Source organism: Mauremys reevesii, linkage group 2 (genome assembly GCF_016161935.1).
Source record: "Mauremys reevesii isolate NIE-2019 linkage group 2, ASM1616193v1, whole genome shotgun sequence".
NCBI lineage: Eukaryota > Metazoa > Chordata > Testudines > Geoemydidae > Mauremys > Mauremys reevesii.
In genome coordinates this window covers 266,842,905-266,854,977 of record NC_052624.1, presented here as the reverse complement: position 1 = coordinate 266,854,977, position 12,073 = coordinate 266,842,905, and the positions used below count along the sequence as shown (strand labels likewise).

Genomic DNA, 12,073 nt, shown 5'->3' with positions numbered 1-12,073 from the left:
CAAAGTCACACCTGGCCATCTGCAACAACAAACATCTTCTCCCACCACCTTATTAAACATACAACACAATGGGAAACTGACGCACACACATTATTCATGCAAATCATTAAGAAAATCCCCCACTTCGTCACACCAACAAACTCAGGATGATCTAGGAGATGCATTAGCACAGTCCACGCATTATTTACATGTCAGGCAGCAAAGTAAAAGCGCATCCACCGATGTGGCACAACAGGGGTAGATAATCAGCAGTTGGCTCTGTACTCATCTTGCACTGTGTGAAACAAAGCCTTCAGCTTGTTTGCGTGCTTGAAAATGGCCCTGAATCCAATGATGCAAGATTTAACTTCTTTCATTTCTTCTGTAACAGTAGCTGCTGATAGCGTAACATTAATCAGATGAGCAGGACAGGTAATGCGTAGCGGCTCCAGTTTCTGATTGAGTTTAATCTCCTGGGCAAACTTAGCTATGTGGGAAGCAGAATTTGTGTTAGTTGTGGCCAAGTTAGTTAGTACATCTCCAACATGTCAGTTATTGCTGCATTGACAAAACGGGTGTCAGCAAAGGGGACGAATGTCACCTCAGCACAAAAGAATGAGGGCTTATTCACTTTGAAATAAAAAAACAAAAAGAAAAGGCCAAGAATCGGATGGTCCAAAGCATCAGGAGACTCATCAAAAATCAGACTAGACACCACATTTCCAGCAATTCGGTCATCAGTTTAGAACTAAAGCATCATCATTGTCTTTCAGATACTTACAAGTGAGGTTGTCTGCATTAGGAAGGGTTTTTCCTGCTGTCACAAAAAGTCATCAGTAGGACCCTCTGCAATTAACAGTGGTTGTCCGGTGAAACAAAGAGCATGCAAAATTCATTGACACACTCATGCTATGTTATTTTTTTCATTAAAGCCCTAGTGAAAGCTCTTGATATTGTTTATCCCAAAGCTCACTTTCTTCTTTAAGCTTCTCGTGTTGCTTGCTTTTGACATGCTCCTTTATTCTGTCATCGCGAGCACTGACCTCGATGCTGCCGTACTTGCAGCGCAATGCATCCTTTTCGCTTCTGTCTTTATTTGTCTTGAAAAGTTCTAAGCACTGATTTTCTTGTTGCTATTCAGGCACAGATTTGTGTTGTCACCCCATGTTTACCTTTTTACCTTATCTTTATCTGTGGAGGATTGATTGATTAATTCAGCGCCGCACTAAATGGACTCAAAGAAATAGGCGAGCAGCGTCTCCTTGTGAGCCAATCATAGTGCGATATTAACATTGTGTGATTTTTCTGACCTCCAGAGTGTGTGTGTTCTGTGTTTTACACCGAGAAGCTGCTTCAGTCTCAGCGCTGCAGGACACAACAATTGCCTAAAAGCATTAATGTGTAACAAAAATAAGTACCAGAAAAAAATATTGAGTGGCTTGATAAATAGGTGTAAAACAGTAAAAACTGAAGTCCTTTAATAAAAAAACCCTGGTAACTTATCAGTGAAAATCAGTAAAAACTGAAAACGTGGAACACTGTATAGTATTTTGAATAATAAAGACAAATACATGCTACGGCACAACTGGGAAGCTGTTTCCAAACACAATTTCTCCATACATCTATTTATACCAGTTAGGGTGACCAGATGTCCTGATTTTATAGGAACAGTCCCAATTTTGGGGGTCTTTTTCTTATATAGGCTCCTATTACCCTCCATCCTCTGTCCCGATTTTTCACTCTGGCTGTCTTGTCACCATAATACCAGTCCATGATGAAAACCCACATTTCTTGCCACACAGTGCACCTACCCCCATTTCATACACAGTCTTCTCATCCATAATTAAAAATCATAACTATCAACCCCTCCATTCATTGCATACAGTGACAGCACCTTATTTACTGTTTACTTTTTTGTAAAAACACATTCATAAATGTGCTATCACTCCTCTTCTATTGGTCCATGCGAGGCCATAATGAACAGAGCATCCCTAATTTCCATTAGCTGAATGCGTTCTGCTCCAGCTGTGATAGGTGCACTTCCTGGCTGAGTGTACCAATTCAGCAATCCATTACTGTCATAGCTCGACTCAGGGGAAAATGGCTCACCTTTGGCTTCATAAAGATTGTGAAGAGCACAGCAAGCTACAATAATGCAGCCAGCATTGACAACACTGGAGTTCAAACAGTTCAGTAAACAGCACCATTGGGATTTCTATCTGCCAAACACACATTCAACCACCATTCTATGCCAACTGAGTGTGTAATTAAACCTTCTTTGGCAAGTTCTCTGAGATCAGGTTTCATAAGCCAAGGGAAAAGGGGGTGCGCAAGCTCCCTTAGAATAACAGTGGAGCAGTAACTCCAGTTGTCATTTGGTGGGAAGAGTGTCCCTGACTGACAATGAAGGTGGACTCCTGATCAGTGGAAAACCATAGCATCATGAACTTTTCTAATACAGCCCATATTGGTGTTCATAACTTGGCCTCTGGTCCATGAGGGCCTGCATAACAATGGAGTAATACTCTTTGTGGTTTATGTACTCATGTGATCCTTGAGGAGGGCAAACTATAGGCACATGAGTCCTATCAATGGGCCCAGCGCAGTTTGGAAACTCCACTCTCAAAACCGCCATTTACTTCAGGAATATGGTTTATGCCCACTACCTTTGGGTCAATCACACACCTGACTGCATCAGACACTTTTCCCACGGTCGACTTTCCAACACCAAACTGGTTAGCAACAGACCTGTAGCAGTCCAGGGTAGCCAGCTTGAAGCTGGTTATAGCAACCTGTTTCTAGACCAGCAAAGGCTGGTGTTGTGATGCTAGAGGGTCAGGGAAAGCAGCTTACAAAGCTTCAGAAATGTAGCTTTCTTCATGCAAAAGTTATGGACCCACTGATGGGCTACCCAGGGCTGCATGACAATGTGAGCCCACCAGTCTGTGCCTGTGACTCTGCACCAGATATGCTGGTCTACATAGGGGGTATCAGTGGCTACACCAGGACTTGTGAGCAGCATCAGCCAGTTCAAGTCTGCCATGTCTTTATCATTCTCAACCTCCTCCTCTGACAGGTGCCTTTGGTGGGTCAGAAAATGCCACATGGACATCCACCTGCATCTCATGGATGTTCTGCCCAGTTCCTGAAACAGAAGTGAAAGCTCTAGCAAGACAAGTTCTTCAAATGGTGACTCCGCCATGTTGCTGGCTTCAGTTGCAGGGAGCATGGAGACCCAAAAGACAGCTCAGCTGCATATGCTGGTGGCCTGCAACAACTTCCTGTAATGTGCGGAGTGGAAAGGCACGTTTTCCCACACTGCACCACAAACAAAGAGCTAGAGAGGCTACAGCTGGGGAGAGTGCTAGGAAGCTTGTGATAGGCTGGTTTGACTCAGGTTTTCAGAATGCACTGTAGATGCCTGAGCATGGCTGAGAGACCCAGGTCCAGAAATTCTAAAGCAGGGGTCAATATTCATTGTTTGCAAACACTGGGCCAGGGGATGCAAGTCCTATTGACCCTGGCTGTACATTGCAAACCTCAGGCTTTGTGAATCCCAATATTGTTCCAGTGATTTTCTAGGTGCATAAAAGTTAGGCTTTACAACACTGATCATCGCAATGCCTAAGTCCCTTTTTGAATCTGAGCCTTAGGCACTACAGGTATCCCTAAGATAGTGTAACTTTAGCGCCCTCGTGGCCAAGATGGAGTCTGCTCTGGCCAAGAGACGGCGCGCGCAGGAATGCAGCAGGAGAAATCCCTTCCATCCCAGGGGCACCTGTTCCAAACCCCCCAGCGTGAACACACCCACCCACAGGAAAAGTACAATGGATATAACAAAGGGAGGTATTTATTTACAGACGGATGAGAGGAGAAAAACAACAAGGGGAAATATAAGGGGAGCTGTAAAACAGGGCTGCATCCAAGCCAAGGCCCCACAGGCCCAGTGGTAGCACAGTCTGGAAGGGCAGACACTGAGCAATGTGTCTGTACACAGAGTTCAGGAGGCCTGAGCAAAGTTCCAGTCCGGTGGTGAGTCTTGGGGGCTCCTGGTCATCTTCGGCGCCAGTGAACTCTCCCCAGCAAACCCCTCCGGTGCCCTCTTCTGCCGCTCTCTGCAAAGCTACACAGAGCGACCATCTCCCCATGTAACTAGCTACAACCTCCCTCCTTGTTCCCAATGCAGAGTCACCAGCCCCAGTCCTCCCAGCCCCACGCAGCTCTGGGCAGGCGTGATACTGGGTCCATCTCCGGCCTGTCCTTCTCGGGCGATTCCCCCCGGCACAGGGCTGCTCCAGGCTCCTGTCCTGGGCTGTCCCCGATTGGGCCTGTTCTCCTCAGGCCTCAGGGGGGTTTTCCCTGCTTCACTCTTCCATGGCCTGACGACCGCCTCTCTCTCCCCCTGGAGCTCCAGCGCTGCCCCCTGGCATTTCCCTCCTTTTTTCTTACTCTCCCCCTCCTCCCGACAAAAAAGATTTAAAGAGGCCATGCTCTCTAAACCCCAAAGGGGTTACAATAGAATATGTCTAGGTTAAATAGAATAGAATCACAGGGCTAAAAGGGACCTCAAGGGTCATCTAGAATACAGAATATCATTGTTACATTGTGCTCACTCTATCTGTTGTATCCATCTGTTGTCTCGTCTTATCCTTAGATTGCAAATTCTTTGAGGCCGAGACCATCATTTTGTTATGTGTTTGTACAGTGCCTAGCACAATGGTGCTTGGACAAGTAGGTATTAGCACACCGCTAATATTAATTTATAAATTAAGAGTGTTCACAGCATCTTAACTATGAAGCCTATCCTGACTTCCAAGCATTTTTTATTTTAAGACTCATCTCATAAACTGGTGTTTTTGTTTGGTTGTGGGGGTGATATTTATTTACAAGCATAATTCTGTCTTTGCTTTTTTATGGGAGGGAAGAGCTATCTAAACAAAAAGGGCCATATTTCGGCTCCAATTTGCATCACTGCCCAAAATTTCCTAGTTTTTGTCTACATAGCTAAGGTGTTCGGTACCATGGTTTTACATCTCATACAAAACATGGCAGCTTGATTAGCGCTGTGTCCTCTACCCTCCATGGATGAAGAAAGCATCACTGGTTCAGCTCTGACTCAGAGTGAGGCATATAGAATCATCTGCATCACTTCCTGCAATGTCTAGGTGTTCCTGGAATTTTCTCACCCATCTGTTAGCCTTCTTATTTAAAACTTCAGATGAGATTGCAGCCAAAAGAGAGCAGAGTTGGGAAACCCCAAGCCTATCTCCGTAACAACAGATGATTTACAATTACCAAGTTCAGAGAAATGGAAACCACAAGGGCATGAAATATCATACGATTGCCATGGCAAATTCAGACAATGTAATCAGTGCTGTATGAGGCTAGGCCTGCAGCCAGACATTTCTCAGCCTCCTTTTATAGTCTGATTATTCAGTGTCTGGTACTTACATGAGTGTGCAGTGAGGAAGGGTGGGGATCAAGATGATAGCCTCTCCCTTGCCCTGTCTATGCAAGGGCTAGGCAAAACTGCGGCTTTTGCATTCAGAAAACCATAGAAATTTTTCCATGCCTACTGCCCCCCAAGGCACATAGTGCCCAGCAGGGGATGGGGTTATGCAGGGAGAATATGGAGCCATGGACCTGCCCACCTGCCCATGGAGTGGGACCTCGGCACAGAAGTCAGCAGACTGTTCCTCATTCAAATGTTATTGAGGAGCATGTTTCTGCAGCATTCCAGGGAGCTCCAGAAGTCAAGAACCATTACACTTGCATGCCTCCTGCAAGGTGTCTAGCACCTACTGTAACACCTTGAAGGGACATTTAAGGTGCTCAGTATCGAATAGGATCGGGCTCTTGTTTTCCCTACTTTTCTTCCTACAAAGGAAAAATAAATAGGCACACAATGTGGCCAGGGATTTTGGGTGCCTCAAGTTTTGGAGGGCCAACTTGAAACCCCTTGGGCCTGGTTTTCAGAGAAGCTCAGCACCCGCCACTTCAAGTGACCTTAAGAGTAGCTGGGAGGGCTCACCAAAAAAACCACACTCAGAAGTGTCTCAGGTTGGACACCCAAATTTGGAGGGTCCCTTTGGAACATGGTGTAAGCATGTCAAACTGGCCTCTTCAATTAAATCTGTTAAACCCAGGGGAGAGGCTAACCATGTCCATTCTTTTCTTTTCATTGCACCTTTAAAGCCAACCATTCACCGCACCTTCTTTTCACTTCTGAAGCTGAATAAGGCTTGAGCTTCTGCCCTCTGTCCTCTTTCCATTCAGGAACAGTGATTCTTTCAGGTTTATTTCCCTGTGAAAATTGAAATTATAAAGAGGAAAATAGTTTACCATGGTGGGTTTGCAATGAATTGCTGGTGAAATTACCCCCTTAGCTGTCCACTATGTGAGTGACATTGTCAATCTTTGTTTTTGTTTGTTTTTTAATGTGTGGTCTGTGGCTGTCCAAACCACTCCCCTTTCCCCTCTGCAGCACCCCACTCACAGTTTGTTGTCTGAACCAGCAACGTCCCCAGAGCCTGCAGATGCATTTGGGTGGGTTTGTCTCCCGAGTGGGTTTGCCTCCCGCCCTTGATGGTTAAGTGATGCCTCTGCTCATCAGTGTCACTGCAGTCTCTGCCACTGTTTGTTTCTGTCATTGCTGTCATCACTACTGCTGCGCACAGCTACCATCATCACCATCTCCTCTTTCTTCAATACCGTGTTCTGAGGTTCCACCTCTTTGCCCAGTTATCAGTGATCTCATTGGATGAGTGGGGGGGGGACCTCTCTGTTCTACATTGTCTTTTCACAACAATGCTATCTCCATACTAGGTTTACAGCTCAGCTCAGCTCCCTTAAATCAGCCTATCAGCAAACTCAGCTCTAATTGTCACTGAGAAAGGACCAGAATACTCAAATGAAATTAGCCAGCTCTGTCTTCAAATACTAGAGAAGAAGATCAAATAGTTTTAGGGGGAGTCAAAGCCCAAGTCTCCCTTGGCATTAACATCTCTACCCCATGCTTAGCAAAGGAGATTAAAAGTTAGGATGAACCCTTCACTCTGGGCATGTTGAGTACAGTCCTGCTGTCCTTTACTCATACCATCAGGATAACAACATTTCATTTTGCATGCATTCAAATTTAAAAAGTTTATTAAAGCTACTGTTAAAAAAATATGTAATGCATAGGTTGAGAAAAGAGTGTCTGTACCTCTGGGTATAGTGCTTAGATTATCCACAAATACAGAGTTTGTTTTTAAAAGTCATATGATACATGCAGTAAAATGAATTTTAACCCAAAACAGCCAACCTTGATCACTTTGGCAACACAAGTCTATCTGCTGATACCCTAGACATAGTAGTATCAGAGGGGTAGCCGTGTTAGTCTGGTTCTTTGCTGCTTAGACATAGTAGATGTGTCTATGCAGAAACAGTCTGCTGCTGAGGTCTTTTCTCTCAGTTCATCACTAGATGTCAGGGGAGATCTCAATCAGACCTTGCTTATACCTGCCTGAATGTCCTAATCCAGCCTACAAATCTACCATGTAGGGAAGCGTTTTAAAGGGTCTGCATCCTAAAAGATATTTGGGCCAGACTCCAAGCTGGCATGAACTGACAAAGTTAGGATCTGGTTCATTTGATTCTTGTGGGATGAACACTCCATTTAATAAGTCACAACAGCTAGGAGAAAGAAGACAAAGATTGCACAGTTCAAAGATTATCCTTCACTTTGTCCCAACTCTCTCACCCAGAACACAAAGGCAAAGGCAATCAGAAGTGGGAAGCAATTTTATTTATTTCTGGTAGTGCCCACAGTGTCCCAAACAGAGAAGAAAGCGAGTTCTGAGCCCTGAGGTCTCCACAACCTGAAGATGAACTAGTAAATGAACAGACCGGGGGTAGGTGAGGAGGAGCAACATACATACAATTATGTTTACAAATATATAGCTATATTATGTTGGTTGTGTAAACTGTACCCAAGTTACTTCTCAAATGTGTCACTGTCAGCAAACATCTCATAGACATGCTGTGGTGGACTTTCAGGGGGAACAGGTAATTGAGGATGAGTTCAGGAAGGTCCTTCCTTGCATAAGGACAGCATGGGAGAAATCCCCCAGATGTTTGTGTGGGACCGTGTCAAATGGGTGAGCAAGGTTAACACCACTGACAGAGCAGAAGGGCTGGTGAGGACATGGAATATAACGGCAAAGATGGAGTGAAGTCCCCTTCAACACTCTCTGGATAAGAGAGCAGACACAGCATGGAAGAAAAGAGAACCCAACAATTAGACAAATCAGAATGTTACTTTTCCTTTGAAAAGACCATTTTGATATTACCAAAAAAAATAAAAAGCAACCATGTGACTTTCCTATGAAACTGAGTTTATCTGCTGATCATTACTAGGCTCCCGCTCCTTGCTCGTGCTTTCAGATGAAAGTTGTGTCCACTCAGGGGTGACTCATTAACCACAAGACAAGAATAAAACACAAGTAATCACCATGGAACAGAAAGAAACCAACAAACAAAAACAACAGAAAATGTTGCCAGTTAACTAAAAGTTCCAGACAGTTGAAAGAATGATTCTGCATACGCTCGGCCACTCTCCACATCCTGTGGCGTATGGCACTTGGCAATAAGCCTGAACTATGGTAACTTTCTTTGCCATGTGTGCATTCTTGAAAAGGGAGAGGAAGGATGATATTGTGCATACAGCACTGGACTGGGACTTTGGCTCTACCAGATTTCCCGTGTCCTTGGGCAAGTTACTTTGGCCCAGATCATTAAAGAGATGTAAGTGCCTAATTCCCATTGGCACCCATATCCCTTTAAAGTCTGGGCTTAATCTCTCTGTGCCTCAGGTCCCCAGTCTGTAAAATGGGGGTAATACTATCCTTTATCAAGTTAGATTGTAATAGCTTCAAAGGAGGGGCTGTTTCTTCCTCTGTTTTTGTACAGTGCCTAGCACAATGGAGCCCAATCTTAGTTAGGTCCTATAAATGCTACTGTAACACAAATAATAATGCTTATCATAAAAGATATTTTAAGCACTTACCTTAGAACTTGCACAGTGTTGCCTGATCTATTGCTTGTGTATTTATTATAGTTACTTAAGAATTCCCAGTTAACATTCTGAGGTTCCAGTTCCAAGATCAGGCCTAGAGTTATTAGAATTCTGGTTACATTGGAAACCCCAATGAGCATGGCTGCAACACTCACACTTAGGAAAAAGCTTCTGAATTGGTAAGAGTTTTATTGAAAAGGTTAATAAACACACAAAGGTTCCAGTCCAAAGAAGACTTTAGCAATCATGCAATATTAATTTTATGGCCAGCCGTGTCATGTGCAAACTCACACAATCCTTGGGGAGACCTAGGAGTAAAGAGGCAGGTGGTGGTCCACGGGGGTGCCAAATGAATCCAACAGTTAAGGTCTAGACCAGAGGTGGGCAAACTACGGCCTGCGGGCCGAATGTGGCCCGTTGGACTGTCCTGCCCGGCCCTTGAGCTCCCGGCCGGGGAGGCTGTCCCCCCTCCCCTGCAGCTATGCCGCCGCACGGGCAGCATGGCTTGCACCCACCCACCTCCCATGGTTAACCCTATTATAGGATCTGATGGCTGCCAGAATATTCACAAGAGTGTTCAGCCTCCTTTGCCCATAACTGGCATCCTCAGCCTGATATTGTTGGGGTCTCTTTATTCTATAGGTTAGTATATTAATTATCTCAAACTCATTAGCATACACATCAAGTGGTTACTATAACAATTGTGCAATTGAACATCTGCTGATGTTCCTATCCTAAAATACCTAAACTGGCATCAACTGACATTTTGGGGTTACCCGTCGGCATTGTATGCACAATTTCAGCAGAATTATTTATTGCAAAATTATATTTTGTGCCATCTTGCAACTTAAGCTCATTGTTGGTCAGCTTATTTATGCTAAGTCTTAACAGGCCTAACTTCCTTAAATGCTTAAACTAATGTCTTCCAGGCTTTTGGGCCTATAGGCTTCTTGCATTCCTGCCTTATACCTGTATCTTATCTTTAGACTTGTAAGCTAATTTTGAACACATAATTTGACCCACAGGCTACAACAATGTACTTAGAGCTGGGCCTGATTGTTGTATCCTGCTATGTAGATCTCTTGGCAGTCAGTGGGAAATTACTGTCTTGCTCTAGGTAATTTATTCATAAAATTTGGCCAATATCTTCATGTAGGCAAAGTGAAAAACAAGGTTGCTTTTATTCAATTTTCTGTGTAATGCATCCCTCTGTGAGGTTACATGCTGGGTTGTAAAGTGACCCAGCTGGTGCAACCAGACATGGTTCATCAGCAATACTGTACAAATTAAAAACAAAACCATGTTAACCTAGAAAGAGAAATTAGTGAAATAAATATACTCCGGTAAAATTCTACCCTTGGTTATGCCTGGGCCACCCCATGCATGTCACTGATTTGAGTAGGATGCAACTGAGGACAGAATTTGGCTCTATAAATCTTGTGTTTTTAATCAGGTCCCATTATCTGTAGGCTGGTCTGGACTGAAATAGATGCTGTTTATTAAATAAGTAATATACTGAGAGGCAGGGACAATACTTTGACATCAGATAGTACCTGACATGATGAGTAGTCAATGGACTACTTGTGGAGTACGGTACTTCCCAGTGTGGGTAAGATATTCTAAACTGGCCCTTTTTCATCATCTTGTATTTTAATGGGAAGTTAGTGTCAAATTTAACTATGAAGGGACCCACATGTTGCTATAAAAATATACTTGCCATTATTAATGGTTGGTAAACATTCCAAAGTCCATAGTCTGATCTAACTTACACTGTCTGAGTCTGACATACCTTCATTGAAGTCAATGGAGCAACTTCAGATTTACACCTGTATAAATGAGTCCAGAATCTGAGTCCAGCTACTTACTAAAAATGATAATAGGAGATATACCTATCTCCTAGAACTGGAAGGGACCTTGAAAGGTCATTGAGTCCAGCTCCCTGCCTTCACTAGCAGGACTAAGTACTGATTTTTGCCCCAGAGCCCTAAGTAGCCCCCTCAAGGATTAAACTCACAACTCTGGGTTTAGCAGGCCAATGCTCAAGCCACTGAGCTATCCCTCTCCCCATCTTTGGTTTAACTTTATCACTATGTGTTGTCTTGACCTTTATTATTGAGCTCTGGGCATCACAGTTTGTCATATTTGTGGCAAGAAAATACTTATTCACACTACATGCTGTTGCAGGGGGCCATGGAGTTAAACACTGCAGCTGGAGCAGAACAAAAATCCCATTTGTAGCTAGCATAGCAAGAGATCAGGATAATCAAATATCATGCTTCAGAGCATAAACTGGTTGCTGGAGAGGTCAGGAAGGAATTCTCCTTCCACATACAGAACTGCACAATGGCCTAGATCAGGGATCGGCAACCTTTGGCCCGCGGCCCGCCAGGGTAAGCACCCTGGTGGGCCAGGCTGGTTTGTTTACCTGCCGTGTCCGTGGGTTCTAGGGTGACCAGATGTCCCAATTTTATAGGGACAGTCCCAATTTTTGGGTCTTTTTGTTATATAAGCTCCTATTACCCCCCACCCCCTGTCCCGATTTTTCACACTTGCTGTCTGGTCACCCTAGCAGGTTTGGCTGATGGCAGCTCCTGCTCGTCACAATTCGCCGCTCCAGGCCAATGGGAGCTGCAGGAAGCGGCGACCAGCACATCCCTCGGCCCGCGCTGCTTCCCACAGCCCCCATTGGCCTGGAGTGGTGAACCGCGGCCAGTTGGAGTCGCAATCAACTGAACCTGCGGACGTGACAGGTAAACAAACCAATGCCAAAGGCCTAGATGCACAGTTGTGGGGGGAATTCATCTTCCACTGACGCATCAGATGTTGGTCACTCAGGCTACTGAGTGTGTGATTTCCCTTCTTGTGTACACATACTTGCACTAGAATTATGTACACATACTTACACTAGCACCCACTGTGTTAGTGTGAGTATAAATAGCAGTGTGGCCATAGTAGCACTGGTAGTAGCAGAGGCATCTACCCACTGGTTTCAGGCAGGTTTGTATTCAACACAGCTCAGCTGTGCCTCTGTTGCTCTTT

The 12,073-nt window shown here is 44.5% G+C and overlaps 1 long non-coding RNA gene across 2 annotated transcripts in view; it reads right to left on the bottom strand.

Annotated features, from left to right (window-relative positions):
- The window catches only part of LOC120397054, a 47,418-nt gene extending 38,222 nt beyond the window's left edge, over nt 1-9,196 (bottom strand). Inside the window, exons 1-3 of one of the 2 annotated variants that reach the window (XR_005593646.1) lie at nt 9,026-9,196; nt 6,192-6,283; nt 2,080-3,124 (exon numbers count right to left, since the gene is read on the bottom strand). This is a non-coding gene — a long non-coding RNA (uncharacterized LOC120397054). Of the gene's footprint in view, nt 1-2,079; nt 3,125-6,191; nt 6,284-9,025 lie in introns of those variants that run through there. The other variant, XR_005593647.1, reaches the window with a different exon arrangement.
- Nucleotides 9,197-12,073: the final 2,877 nt, after the last annotated feature.